This window comes from Thamnophis sirtalis, unplaced genomic scaffold (assembly GCF_051295495.1).
Source record: "Thamnophis sirtalis isolate CommonGarterSnake01/CBP01778 unplaced genomic scaffold, rThaSir2_p1.2 scaffold_7, whole genome shotgun sequence".
Lineage (NCBI taxonomy): Eukaryota > Metazoa > Chordata > Lepidosauria > Squamata > Natricidae > Thamnophis > Thamnophis sirtalis.
In genome coordinates, this window is record NW_028261387.1 from 67582215 (window position 1) to 67597837 (window position 15623).

General features: G+C 40.1%; 1 protein-coding gene across 11 annotated transcripts in view; it reads right to left on the reverse strand.

Moving 5' to 3' along the window:
• Positions 1–15623, reverse strand: part of EPB41L1 (erythrocyte membrane protein band 4.1 like 1) — a 199366-nt gene that overhangs the window by 88940 nt on the left and 94803 nt on the right. Inside the window, exon 1 of one of the 11 annotated variants that reach the window (XM_087720347.1) lies at positions 14001–14183. The exons of the other annotated variants lie outside the window; for them this stretch is intronic. The gene's annotated coding sequence lies outside the window, so the exon portion shown is untranslated. Of the gene's footprint in view, positions 1–14000; positions 14184–15623 lie in introns of those variants that run through there. 11 annotated transcript variants of the gene reach the window in all.

The window sequence follows — 15623 nt, forward strand, 5'->3', positions numbered from 1 at the left end:
AAAAGTTGGTTCTAGTATAACAGGAAGGTTACATCCCCTCTGGAGCAGTGGAGGGTTCCGGATTACATTGCAACCGATATGGTGCAATGGGGCCTGCCGTCCACCACATGAACGCACATAGCACATGCGCACATGTGGTCAGCACATTCACATGTGTCCTACTCTCCAGCGATGCCTCCGCGATACTCCAGCTGCTCTGCGGAGCATTGTGCAAGCACCGTACACGCCATACGTGTGCGTGGAAACGCTGAAGTGTTCAAATACAGGTAAGGATGACGGGCAGGCGGGTGGGCCCTCCGGAGCACCATACCAGAACGGTACCCGGTGTTTCCGGCAGGAACTGGTACACCCATACCAGGGTTACCTCCTGCAACCCACCACTGCTCTAGAGTCAAAAATTGCTTGGCTTTGTCCTACAGCATTGAGAAAGCAGTTGCCATCACTAGGGACTTTTCCATAATTTCCCTTTCTACTACCGAAGTCATATCCAAACATCAAGCCCTAAAACAAATTCTACACACTCCAAGCCTTGTACAAAACATTCTAAAGAGCACTTTGTAAAAATTTGTCATAAGCAAAACATCCTTTCTCAAAGCTCTTAGGTAGTCATGTCCTCTGGAATGCTCAATGTCAGACATTTTGTTGGCAGTGTAAGGGAATGTTGCCCATTCATGTGAACCCTTCTAGAGGAGGTAGCTGCTTTAATGCTTCAAGGAAGAAGCCTGTTGCTTTGTGAAGTAATTTGTTAATTGTCCTCCACAGCAGATGTGGGTTCCTCCCAGTTCGGCGGAAAAGGTATTAATTCGGCCGGACACGTGACTGTACTGGTTCTATCTTCGGCTGCGCCATGTTCATTTTCTATTCTGCACATGTGCAGAACAATCTTTATTGAAAAAATGTGATTTTTTTCCCTTTTTTAATGTTCTGCACATGCGCAGACCTTCATAAGTGCAAATGTGCACACGTCCGGAGCACAAAGTTTTTCGGGCACTGAACCGGTAGTAATGCTGGCAGGAACCCACCCCTGCTCCACAGTGCTGTATCTTTTGCTTGAAGAAACTGCTTCCTGCAACCCTTTTGAAAATTCAGCAACATACCTATTCTACCTTTTCAATGGGAGCAAGAAAGCCTCCCTAAATTCAACCTAGATTTACTTCTGATTAAACCAGCATTTAATGTCACAGTTAAAATAAGATGCATTCAATGCCTGTGGATGTACAACTAATGAAAGATTGAGTTCAACATTAATTGATACTTGGCTAATTTGGATCAAAGATTCAGGACTCTCCTAACTTTCGTGTTAAAAAATAACCCCAAAATATATGTGAGAAAATTCAGCAAAAAAATTTCTGCACTACCACCAATGATCTATTTGCTTGCCAATCACTAAATCAGCAGAAGTATTCTCTTCCTGGCACAGTATTCAATTACTGAATAAAGGGCTTTTGGGGTCAGCTGGGGATAAAGTCTGAATGAGCATTTCTTCTCTGAACCATAAGTCCCAAAGACATATGTTTAAGTTTATATAACACTAACTGCAATTCACACATAGAAACACACATAGAAATTGCCCCAAATTTCTCTTTCTGACTACTATTTACCTTGACTTTAATTCAGGGTTGAATGCATTCTCTGTTTGTCTACTTTTCTCCCTCCCTCCACTTGGAACTTGATGGAAATGATATTCACTGAGTAATGAGCATTCTTACCCTGGTCCCATTTCTTGGTTCAATCTTATGTTCTAAAGAATGAGGTTTTTTTGCATTTTGAGATTATTGTAGCCTATCAACAATCACAGAAAGCATAATTTCTGCCACCATGTTGAGTATCTCTATCCTTCAATATCTCTCTAGGTTTTATGGTGAATCCAATGCTTTTTTGATAGTAACAAAGAAGGTGCTTTTAGAAGTTTGGAAGGAAATTTCTTATTTATATTAATTTGAGAAAATCAGTGCAACTGCCCATTTTAAATATCTAACTCTAGATGGTGAACAAAAATTATGCAGCTAGTCCTCCACATGCGACCACAATTGAGCCCAAAATTTATGTTGCTAAATGAGACCTTTGTTAAATGAGTTCTGCCCATTTTACGACTTTTCTTGCCACAATTGTTAAGTGAGTCACTGCAATTATTAAGTTAGTAACATGGTTGTTAAGTGAATCTGGCTTCCTCATTGACTTTGCTTGTCAGAAGGTGGCAAAAGGTACTGTATTTTTCAAACTATAAGATGCACTGGAGTATAAGACACACCAAGATTTTGAAGATTTTTGCCTTCCCTGGTCCCCAGGAGCACTCTGCAGGCTTCCCAAACCCTCTGCACGCCTCGTATTTTGTGAAAAGTGGGCTTGCAGAGACTTTGGAAGGCCTGCAGAGGGCCTCTGGGTGCTTGGGAGAGCAAAAACAGCCCTGTTTTTGTGAAAAATGGGCCAATTTTTTGCTTGTTTTTGCCCTCCCTGGCCCCCAAGAGCACTATACAGGCCTCCCAACCCTCTGTGTGTCCATTTTTGTAAAAAAACTGGAAGTGCAGGGTAGGGTTTCAGGAAGCCAAAAATGCTGTATTCAGTGTATAAGACACACCCAAATTTTCGCACTCCTTTTTGGGAGGGGAAAGGTGCGTCTTATACTCCAAAAAATACGGCAATCACTAGATCCCAGGACATTGCAACCATCATAAATATGAACCAGTTGCCAAATGTCTGGATTTTGATCATGTGACCATGGGAATGTCACAAAGGTCGTAAGTGTGAAAAATGGTCATAAATCACTTTTTTCAGTGTTGTTAACTTCAAACAATCACTAAGTCAAAGGCTATTGGTATGAAATCTAAACCAATTAAAAGAAATACAATATAAGGAAAAACTAAATAACCTGGACATCACATAGAAATTCCACAAAACACACACATATATATTGGGCTTCTCTAGTATACTGGCTCTAACATTGGAGAAGAGGAAGCCAACTTTTAACAGCCATCCAGAAGGCGGTGAGGGTCCGTGTTATCCAAATCTCTGGGAGAGGAGGAGTCTGATCTATTCTGCTGTTTTCTTTAAACATGTGTAAGCACGCTGAGAAAATCTTTTTCCTTCAAGTCAGGAGTGTCAAACTCAAGGGCTAGGGGCTGGGTCCAGCTTGCAGAGTGTTTAGATCTAGCCCACGGGGCCATCCTGGAAACAGCAAAGAACCAGCCCACGGTGTTGTGCCAGTGAAAATAGAGCTCGTGCAAGCTCCATTTTCACTGGCACAGGGATACAGAAGCCTGTTGCAGCCAAAAATGGAGCTTGCAAGAGTAGTGCACGGCCCTTCCGAGCTCAGTTTTCACTGGCAGAGTGCTACAGGAGGCCGTCGCACCAGGAAACGAAGCTCAGGAGCCCGTTTTCGCTGGCAGAGCACTTGGGCCACCATAGGCGCCCTGACATGTGATGTCGAGCTGGTCATGCCCATCCTGGCCAAGGCCACCCCAGCTCCCCGAGATCAAACACACAACCCCGATGCAGCCCTCAACACAATCAAGTTTGACACCCCTGCTTCAGGTTTTCTAGAAAGCAACGAAGTAAAGGGCATTGTTTAATTTCCAAAATATAGACAGAACCATAGAAAGTTGTTATATGTTAAGTTCACATATTATCCTAAATAGGGGTGGGTTCTGGCTGCTGCTACTGCCAGTTCGCTCAGGGACGCGCTGTGCACACACACACACTTGATGTGCATTATGCGTGCATGTGCAGTACTAAAAGAATGCTTCTGCGCATGTTCAGAAGCAAAAAACAAAATGGTGGCACCTACAGTGCCGCAGAGAGAACTGGTTCAGGGGCATGATAGGCCAAACCGGTCCGAACTGGTAGGAACCCACCTCTGATCCTAAAGCATGGTTTGACCTGGTTAAGAGTCCTCTTTGCAATGTAGGTCCTCAATAACACGTCGACCCAAACAGATATCTAGTCAGTGACTCTCCAGTAGCTAAAGTAAGATTTTTTTCCATTCTGAGCCTGGAATGTTCTGCCTGCAAAATGCATCTTCGATATACCACTGATCTACAGCCTTCCTCAGGTAGGTGATCATATTAAAACAGATGAGAAATTGTTACATCCTCATTAGGCTGCTTGATCTCTAATGAGCGTCTCAATTTAGTTAACTAAAAACAGATAATATTATAACGCTTTCCTTTCATTTTTCTTATACTCATTTTATGTCACCATTTTCTCCTTCATGCTTTAGAGTCAAAAAACTTCACAATTGTGCACTGTTGCATCTTCAGTATTTTAAAGCAAAACTGTATACTTTTCAAGGTTCTATTGATATAATGTTAGAAACAATACATTGGATTAAATGTCATGCCTAACAACAATCATACATAATGTTTAAAGTACTTCAGTAGTATTTTGCTGTCTCCTGCCCTGAGCAACTGAGCAATTACACTAATTGTTTAGAAAGAGCACATCCATTCTTCAATTTCCCCTTAAATCAAAAGGTCCAACTTCAGCATACATTCTTAATTGTATTATCATATGCCAAGTGTCTTTCGCTTAGCTAGAAAGGATACTGGAGGACAGAATGAAATATTAGTATCCCTGGATTATTCAGAAATCAAATTCCATGGGAAATGTGAATTAGGCATTACCATAATCCCTTCTCACTGCAATAAACCCTTTTCACTGACAAACATGATCATGCTGGAATGTATACAGTCCCATGTTCATATATTTGCCTGTTCCAAAAATTGTCTACAGGTTTATAGGTTTTGGGGTTGATTTGTTTATTTGTTTTACTTCTACTGGAAATCTAATCTCTTCATCTTCTTAGATTCAAAAATCAGATCATCGCTACATCCAGCAAATATCCTGAAGTAAAAGTCACACCATCCAAAAAGCAAATGCACTGTATTAGGTGAACTCTTCCACTTACGTTATTTCCAATGATATATTTGTTTCCATCATGAATTCACAAGGCAAACTCTCTGCTATTTAGATTCAACAACACTATCAAAATTTACCTTTCTTTAAGCTTATTTTGTATGCCATTCAGCTCTCTCCAGATTGTAGGGAAAAGCATTTAGCATTACATCACACTTTACATAGACAATCTCAGTATACCTTCCACAATTCAAAGCTATTTTTTATATTGCACAAAAATTGGAGCAAAAATAGAGAGATTGAGTAAGGCCAGAGTTCAACTACTGTATTTGTCACTGCTTGCATTCTTAATGAGAGCAAAACATTTTTTTTGTACCTTGTATGGTGCAAAGCACATTTCTGTGAATAAATATTTTGTCCTTTTGGATTTCTTGTTTTATTGTATAATTTTTTCAATTATGTATTAAAACTTTACTTGGGTCTTGCTGCTACTATCTTGCAGAGCTATGTGAAACAAAGAATTAGGCTGTTTTCAGCAGACATTTAGCTATTTTTAATACTGTCAAGTCACCTGATCCTGAGGCAGCAAAGCAAAGTTTTGGCACTATCATCACTACCTCCAGGGATTGGAATGAGGTTCATTGTGGAATGCAATGTTTGGTTTCTGACAAATATTATTATGTCCATGTACAGCCTGAACAGTTCCACAGTTGACTCATCTGTCCATAGAACATTCCTCCATAAATATTTGGCAATCTTCAACCTTGCTGCTCTTTTATGAACCCATTTTCACCCATTTATTGATGATGACATCATGCCTTAGCCTAAGTAAGGGAAGTCTGCAGAACTCTAGAAGTTATTCTGAGATTTCAGGTGAATTCAGAGAGATTTTTTTTTGCTGTACAAGTGGTCTTTTACTTATGACCACAATTGAAGCCAAAATTTCTGTTGTGAGGCGGTTGATAAGTAAGTTTTTCCCCATTTTACGACCTCTTTGCCACAGTTGTTAAGTGAATCACTGCAGCTAAGTGAATCAAGCGATCATTAAGTGAAGCATTGCTTTCCCCATTGCCAGAAGCCAGCTAGGCAGATTATAAATGGTGATCATATGATCCCGGAACAGTGCAGCTATCATAAATATATACAGTTGCCAAGTGCCCACATTTTGATCCTTTGACTATGGAGATGCTGCAACAGTCATAAGTATGAAAACCGGTCATTTAGGCATTTTTTCAATGCCTAAATGAATAGTTGCAAGGTGAGGGTTACCTTTGCTCATTTTCACAGGATGCCTAGTCTTGGAAGATTAACTATTGTCCCAAATAGTCTTCCTTTCAAGATTATGTCCCTTACTGTGGATTGATAGAGGCCCAATGTTTGGATAATCCCACATCCATGATATTTATTATATCCTATAACACATTCCTTCAATAGGTCACTGATACTGTTGGGCAAAATTGTTCGATCAGCTCTGAATTCCTCTAAAGATAGCGTAGTGCAACCAATTTTGGTCATGTTCTCTTCTAGACTCTTATAGAAGACAGTTAAACTCAAACCACACTGGATTCTGCGGTTCAACTGGCCATTTTATCAAAGGAGACCAGGTTGATTTTTCATGATACCCTCTTGCTAAACCCAACCTAGTTTCTGTCAAGCAATTAACTTTCTAAATGCTCATAAATGAACTGTTTAACTATCTGTTTATAGTTTTACCTAGATCTTTCCCCCCTCCTTTTTAAAAGATATCAACTTTATGCTAATCCTAAAACTCTGATACTATACCATTCATCCATGATTCCAAGATAACAGGTCTGATTTTTGGGCCTGTAACTCATTATTAGAAACTGTAAGCTTGGGGCAGCTGCTCATTATTTAGAGTCCAGAAAAATCATCAATGGTGAGATCCTGGAATCTACTCTAAATTATAATTGGAAGTTTCTAAATAGAAGATGGATTGTTGAGATGCTTTGTCATTCATGTCACATATCTTCTTTCCCTCAGTTTAGATTTCCATTCATTCTTTCAAGCTCTTTTTATTTATCAGCAGGACGCACATAACATCTGATAAGATTTGGTAGCAAAGTTATACCAAAATTCAAGAAATCCGAAAGAGGGATTTAATTTAGTCCTAAATAATTATTTCAGTACTCTATAATTCACTTGTTGATTTAAGATAACAATAAATTGCTACATCACTGATTGGCGAATATACCTGAGCATAATGACAAATCTAATTTAAAAACTATTTTAATCCCGAGCCCCTTTTTTTTAAAGCAAGTTGTTCCACGCTCAATGCAGCTTATTCTTATTTTGCCTGTACATTGCAGTTATATAAATTATTTATGTTGGACCTTGGAGATAGCAGGAAAGGGAAGGGTTAATATAGCTAAACTCCAGCTTTTCCAACAATCTCAGACTACAACACAACATCACTAGCTGGATTGATAATACTGATATTCTCACAGAGACACAAATGGAATGCATTCCAAGAATGGAGTTTTTCATTCAAGTGTCTATCCTTTCCACTTGCCTTCCAAACATCTCCCTGAGTTATTATGGCAAGTACTTATATTGCTGTATTGTTTGGCATTTATTAAAAAGCAAAATACCCTTGAACTCTGGGAATACTGGCATCTTGGAAATAGGCTTTATATGAACCTCCAGCTTCACTTACTGACTGCTTCCTTTTCCAATTTAACAAGAAGCAGGAAGACAACACATTGAAATAATTATGATCCACTGGTCCCTTGACAATACAAGAACATGGAACTGCCAGCATGGGCTGCCAACTCATTGTCGGCTTTTATGACAAAGGATATTGTTTCATGGCAAACTGCCCCAACGAGTCATCCTACATGCATCCACAAAAACAGTCCTGAAGCATAATAGTTGGATTGTCTGACTCGACTATTTAACTTTTTAAAGTAGGCTAAGTATTTCATATTTTTTAAAAAATAAATTAGGCCATTAGTGCTACCAGAAAAGAGGGAGAAAGAAGGGAGAATCCCTCACATTCTGCCAACTCTCCCCACTTACTTGGCAGTCTTGATTTCAGATGCTTATCCTGCCTTAAAACCTCAACTTATGAAGTCAAGGTTGTTGAATACTCCCTACAAATTGTAGGGAGTGAAACAGGCAGTACAGTGGCCCCATCTGGCTGTAGTTTCATGGCAGAAGCCACAAGACAGAATGGCTAGGGCTGGATGGCCAAAAAGAGCAGTCAGGTGCAATTTCTGAAAAGGGACAAGGGCAGCAACTAGAGAGATATATACAAACACCTATGCACTCAAAAATCACTTGGAGGGGATCCCTATTTGGAACTTGGAAATTATGTGAGCAAAAGATTGTGGTGAAGAAGAGAAAGACAAGGTACTACTTTGATTCTTCTCTCTTATTGCCACAGCAGAGAATTTAGGGTATCAAGTCATTGATGTTTTTCCCCTTGGCTTGTGCATGCAGCTGGATGGAGGCAAAGGACTTCAGGCTTCAACTTTTGTCTTTCACTTTTGCAGAAGATCAGGTACTGTGCTGTGAGTATTCAACATGTTATTGTATATATGAATAGTCCTCCATTCCATACATGTGTCTGTATATTTCTTAGGAGAAGGCCTCTTTGTGATTAATCTGTCAATTTGATGGCAGGGTGGGAATAGCACAGAGAGAGAGAAAACATTTAATTTTGGAGCACCAAAAGTCATAATACAATCATGGATTTGGGCAGCTGCATGAGACTTTTGGTTGGATCATGGCATATTAAGTTATCAAGCTTCAATCACACTCTTTTTAGAATCTAGAATAACAAAGATTGGCAACAATAATCAGTGACAAGTTCAGAACTTATGTTTTCATTTTTTAAAAAACATAGTTGTTGGTTTGGACTTCCGAAACATGGATCCCATAATGCTTTGGTTTCAATGATTGATGGGCTCTGCCCCTTTAGGGCTTGACAGACAGGGGAGATGGAAAGCAAAAACAAATAACCAATATCACAAAGCACTTTGAGTTTTGTTCCAATGGAACAAAAATCCATTTGAGATATTCAAGTAGAACATTCTGAATGGGGCCTGTTTATTTTCAGCTAGGAAAGCTTTTCATTTTTTTTATGCTTTATTTTTGAACTTCCCAAGTCTGCTTATTTATCCTTCTTACACATCAAAGGTAGTTTGGACTCCACCAGGACTTGTACCTTATGCTTCAGATAAAGATGTTTTGAGTTTTCGTTTGATCTAGATTAATGTAGACAAGAACACAATAGTGACAAGTTTCAAAAGAAGAGGGGAGGCTGATATCTGAGCGATAGATTTTTAACAGTTCACACTAGTTTCAGAGCATTTATACTTCCAAAATGTGCTGCAGAATCTATATAAGCTGAATGAGAAATTATCGATGTTTGGTGGGGAAATTATCTAACTGCCCCATGGTTCAATGGAAGGGCAGACCACAAGCTAAAGTAACAAATGAGAAAAAAGACAATATGAAGCAGCAACAATAGTTTTGGACTCGGACTTCAATACCCTTGGTTGTTTCACTGTTGTGAATAAAACTGGATCAAATCCAGAAAGTAGGAGTATGGTCATATTTTTGGCCCTTGCCCCATATCCAGTACTTTATCATAAAAATGTGCAGATGCATAATAAAAGTGAAAGATGAGGCATCTCTCAGTGCAGAATGCACACACAGAGGGAGGGGGGAGGGAGCGGGAGGGAAGGAGAGAGAATAAAGCAGTGAAGTGTGTGTGGTTAGGATGTTTTATCTTGCAAGGCAATTAAGTAAAGATTGAGAAGGGTCATCTGAGACAACAGTGAACGGCCATTCACTAAGCTCTCTTGTATCTGAGGTAAAACCTGAATCAGCACCTACCACCACTTTTTATTCATTATTTTACTCTTTTTAATGCAAAAGATCCAGTCAAATATCTCCTTCCTTATTTATTTTGTTATCTAATCTTCACTAACTCATTTATTGAGTTCAGGTTTGAGGTTGGATTTAGATAGCCTAAAAGGCCCCTTTCAATTCTATTTTTCTATAATCATTTAATATAAATAATCTTTTTTAGAATGACAAGTAATCTGTGTGGGTCCCACTAAATAAGCAAACACCTTCAAAACACAGGAAAGAGATCTAAATAGTCACATAACAGAGTGCTCTTCCAGCTTAGCAAAACTGCTAATTTTGCAGATTCAGAAAACATTTAAAAGGAAACAAAAATAGGGGATGAACTAATTCCTGAGCCATTATGCAGAATTAAGCATTATACAGTACCCGTGTTTCATTGTTGACATAATGGAGTTATCCATCCATATATTAATTAAGGGCACCAACAACTCAGCAAATCCAAACTCTGAATAACAGAAAGAAAACTTACAGTCTGCCAGGAGAACATGACTGACTATTTAGGAATACTGCATTTTAACAGGAACCTAAGATTAAAAAAAATAATTTTGCAAGTCTGATGTCCATGTACAAAACAATAAACCTTGAAAAATTTATAGAAGTCTCAATATACTTCAGATGATTTGGGTTGGGATTCCAATTGTGTTTTATTAGAAATATACTTATGGGTTCCAGATTCTGTTCAACCAGTACGGTTGGAATGGCCACGGTGTCACCCAAATGGACGTGTGCAGCACGCGTGCACATGCACGCAGTGTGCGCATGTGCCGTACGTGCCTGCAATGCTTCTGCAAGCCTCTGCGATGCTCCAGCTGCTTGGCAGGCATCGCGCAGGGGCCATACATGCCATGGGGTGCCAAAGGCTTAAAGGACAGGTAAGGAGCTCAGGTGGGCAGATGGGCCCCCCAGAGCACCATACTAGAACAGTACCCGGTGCTCCGGGCAGGTTCCGGTAAGCCTGTACCAGGGTGTACCACCTGCAACCCACCACTGACTTATGGCCTCTCAATCATAGCCCACATAAAGACTGATTAAAACCTCCAATCTTCTATGGATATCTTTGGGAGACCCATTACATTACACTAGGATGAATAACAGAGTAACAGAGTAAGAGAATGAAGAGACCGTGGAGGTCTTCTAACCGAATGACTTGCTTAAGCAGGAGACCTATACTATTTATGACAAATGGCTGTCCAATCTCTTCTTAAAAACCTTCAGTGAGGTTGTGAAGGCAAGCTGTTCCACTAATTAATTGATCTGTCAGGAAATTACTTATTTCTGAATTGGATCTCTCCTTAATCTTTCCATCTATTGCTTCTTGTCCTGCCTTCAGGTTCCTTGGAGAATAGTTTGATCCCCTGTACTTTATGGCAGCTCCTCACCTCTAGTTCTTCTCTTCATAAGACTAGACATACCCAATTCCTGCAACCATTCTTCATATGTTTGACCTCCAGTCCCCTAATCCTTTGTTGCTTTTCTTTGCACTCTTTCTAGAATCTCAACATCTCATCTTTTTTATATCATAGTGACTAGTTTAGATAGTCTCGGGTTCACCATGTTGTGTTGTGGTAAACTTAATCAGAGCACATTAAGCTATGATAAGGTTTATTTATTTATTCAGCTATCATATATTCAGTGAAAGTAGGTTTAAGTTTTAGATTGTTTTGGAAAGCTAGCCTACCTGTCAAACTACTGATAAAAAGCACTCTAGTCTAGGCCAAAGATCTCTACTTCAACTTCTTCACATGGGGTCTTCCAGATACATTTGCATTTGGGGACCATTACCTAGGCCAGTGTTTCTCAACCTTGGTGACTTAAAGTCCACAGGACTTAAAGTCACCAAGGTTGAGAAACATTAACCTAGACTGTACTGATGAACAAAACATATGTTACCATTGAAGCCTCCTTAAAAATATGTTTGTTCTTTCCTCCATTCCTAGAATAAAACTGTCTAAGAAGCCTGGAATTCATGTAATTTTATTTGCAATGGAATTTTCTAATCTGGAATCATCTGGAGATGTTGGAACTGCAGCATCCTTTGGGGAGCTGTATTTCTAAATAATTTGGAAGTCATCTGGTTGCAAAGCTGAGCCATCCAGAATCTCTTGATAGTGAGATAGACAGCATATAAATTTAGTAAATGAATGAATAAAATAAAGCTTCCTTAGGAAAATCTACTGTACAGTTTGGTGTAGTGGTTTGGTGTAGGGCTAGCCTAGAAACCAGGAGACTATGAGTTCTAGTCCTACCTTAACATGAAAGTTGGCTGGGTAACTTTGGGCTAGTCACACACTCTCAGCCCAACTTAACTCACAGGGTTGTTGTGGAGAAAATAGGAGGAGGAACAAGCTACTATGATTTATCAACAAGCTATGGAGAAATTAACTAGGAGAGGCAGTGGCCTGGTTCAAACATACTGTACTAGACCATAATATACTGATTGGGCATGTTGTGTAAACCCAGCCTTTCTACTCTAAACTATGGTTTATGACTTAGCATTTTGTACAAATTAAGCTAATTGTGGCTTACCCAATAAATCATCAAAAAGCAAGCAATATCACAGTGTGATATGTGAGCCAAATCAACAAGGAATATAAAAATACAACTTTTCACCTTGCTCCTCTTGACTCAATCTATCTGCCCATTTAGGCTAGGCTAGGGCAACATAGCATACCTGTTGGCTGTGGTAAGGAGAACAAGTGGGCCAAAAGACTAACAGAGAAACTGATTAAGAAAAGGCGTTTCTCATCCCTCCTCATAGCGGAGGCATTTGTCAAATGGAACAGGCTCCATTGCTTCAGGAGAGGGCGGGGGGGGGGGACTGGTGATACAGAGAAAGCCCTAGGCTAAACAATGAAAGGAAATGCCAAAAACCTTTGACAGAGTGCCCAAGCTGCAGAGGAGCCAGGCTCCTGCCCTTTTTAAAACGTTAAACTTGGCAAGCACAGCTCTAGACGGAGGTTTAAGAAAAAATTTCACTTGCTGTTGGCCTCTCCAAAACAACTTGTATCCCACTATCTTGTTCTAGCCAAAAGGCTTCTCTGCCCGCCATGAAGAAACAAATAATTAATATTGCCTTTAATATTGCACTTGATCTTCCTAGATACAGTATAAAGATCACATAATTCCTGATCGAAGGGGTTTTTTTTTGGGGGGGGGGGGTTGGTCTGTATTAAAAGACTGCCAGGGTAGGATAGATTTGTATTTAATCATTCCTGCAACAATGTTAGACAGATAAGATCCTTCCGAAACCTTTTACTCACCTCTGCTTTCCGCACGGTGTCTATTAAAATCTTAGGGGCACTTTTCAAGGTGAGGTTTCCAATTATTGAAATAGCCTAGAAAGAAGCCATGAAGGAATGCCACCTAAGAAGAGTAGAAGGGCCTTCCCTATTCTACCTCTCCTTCAGCTTCCCACAGCACAGCAGTGATCATTCTGCATTATGACACTGCTCCAGAACAACTTTTCACAACCCAACATATTTTAAAGAGGATTTGACTACATCTCCCAGACAGCATGCTAGCTAGGAATTCTGGGAGGTGTAATTACTTCTTTGGACACTGCTCAGTTTCAGAAGACTGCTTTAAAACAGGATTATATTTAATCCAGAGCATTGAGTAAAATGAGCCCTTCCTGAATTACCTAGCTTTTCAAGAGAGAATTTCTTAACAGGAAAGGCAAGTGCTGTACACAAAGTACAGAGGAGGGAAAAAAATGCAAGAGGGATCTTTCATGAATCCCAAAATTCCATGCTTTAACTCCTCCCTCTATAAACCTTCTATACATAACACTTTAAAGGATTGGTGTTCTTACACCTGGACTATTAAATAACTTAAAACAGTGAAGAGATGATGAAAATAGCTGTAAAATGTCAGTCGTTACACCTGCTAAATTGTCACAGTCACAACATAACATAGCATTTTAATTCAAACTGCTGGCATAAGGAACCAGGCACGCAGACTGCAGCATCCTCTTTAAAAACATAAATGCACAAAGCAGAAAAGTATATCCTTCTCCCCTTTCCCATCTTTGGTGCAGTGAAAACTTAGGAAACTACATTTTATTGGCTTGAGGCTATAGAGATACTGATAGCAGTTTTGGAAACTAACCGACTAGATCTTATTACTTTTTAGACAATGCTCGTTCTGCTAATAAACAACAAGGCTAAAACCTCTGAGGAATACTTAGGTCGCAAGCCAAAGGAAACAAACCAGCTAGTATTTCTCATCTCCCTCCTTGGCTAAGCCAGCCCTACCTTTATGAGTGCTTCCCATCCTTGCTGTGTCACTCGTCTGGACTGGGCTGATGCTGTTTGTACAATGGCGTTTCTTTCTGCAGAGCAACCTCTCCACCAACTTTAACACCCCCACGCATTGATTGATGCATACTGCAGTCGCTGCAAACCTTGTAGCCCACAGCTGGAGGGGGTGGAGTGGGGAGTCTAGGATCGTCTCCCATGCTGCCTAGCAGAACCTCAATGATAGAGCTGTCTGCTTCTCCGTGACTCACTCTCCCCCCCACACACACACACACCTCCCGCTCCGTCCCTGAAGGATTTCCCTTTTTCACACAAATCTAGCAGATGGCTTTAGACTAACAGCAGGAATGCTTGTTAGGCACCCAGTGGTATTCATTCAGCCTACCCTATCCCTCTCCCCTTCAAATAACATATCTTAGTCCTCCTTAGCTGCAAACATCTGGCTCATTTCAAAGAAGCCTCCAATGAACAAAAACAACTCTGTGTTTTCCTTCTCCTATATGCTGCATAATGCTGCAAACACAATAAGGGAAAGTGCCTGAATGTTTGCTTTCCAGGCCTCTAAAGAGGCCCCATGCCTCTGTTTGGTTTTGTTTGCCACACTCCCATTTATTGCCTCAATCTAATTAACAAGCAAGTTTTCAGACATCTTTAGCACATGCTCCTGCACAGTGTTGGTAAGAACGAAGTGGGAGTAAGAGAGAGAAAGAAGGCAGTTAACATACATGGGAAAAGCTATCGAGTACAAAAGATGACCGTTTATCTTAAGAAAGGTCATCATTGTTATTGAAGTGATTAGATGAACTCAGCTAAACTCAGATGGGGCTAGGAGTCCCTCTGTGGAAGCTTAATAGAGGATCTGAAATCATCTGCCAAATCATATCTCACCCTTCATTAGTATCCTGTATATTGAATTTCCAAGCAACAATTATTTCATAGCAAGGATTGCTTTACTGTTAGGTATATAGTCCCTATTCACAGTTCATTACTTTAGAATCCAATACAAAAATGTCTAAACCAGATGAAACAAAAGTGAACTTGGATCTATTAGCACTATTACATCCAAAAAAAGGTCAGATAGAGATTATGATATGTAGTTTCCCATTCTCATCATTAGTTTGCTGATTTCATTATCTTAATAAATTCTCAAAGTTTAATAAATGGGAGCAACTAGCCAGTGTCGTGCAGTCAGGAGAGGCAGGGGAAGCAGGGCCTCACCACTGTCATGATGAAAAGAAAAACAAAATTAAAAGGAAAAAGGCAGAGGTAGTTGCTGCCAGAGTCACAGTCGATGACTCTGGTTAGTGCTTAACTGCAGGGGGAGGCGAGAGAACAATGGACCTCCTTTAGCTTTATGATTACTTGAGCAGAGTTAAGCAAGGGTTAAAAGGCGAAAAATTCCTTATGCAAAGGAGGCATCTGGTTCTCTCGCCTCCTCCTGCAGAGGGCACTTTGTTTAGAGGCTATTTTTAAACAGTTAAGCAGAGTCATCCATGTGGTGACTCTAGCAGCAACTATCCTTTTCCTTTTACATTTTCATTGTAAAATGCGGACAAGAGGAGAGTTGAAATCCTCTGACACAGCTGGAAAAGGTATATGGGTCGGGGGAGGGGGCAGGGG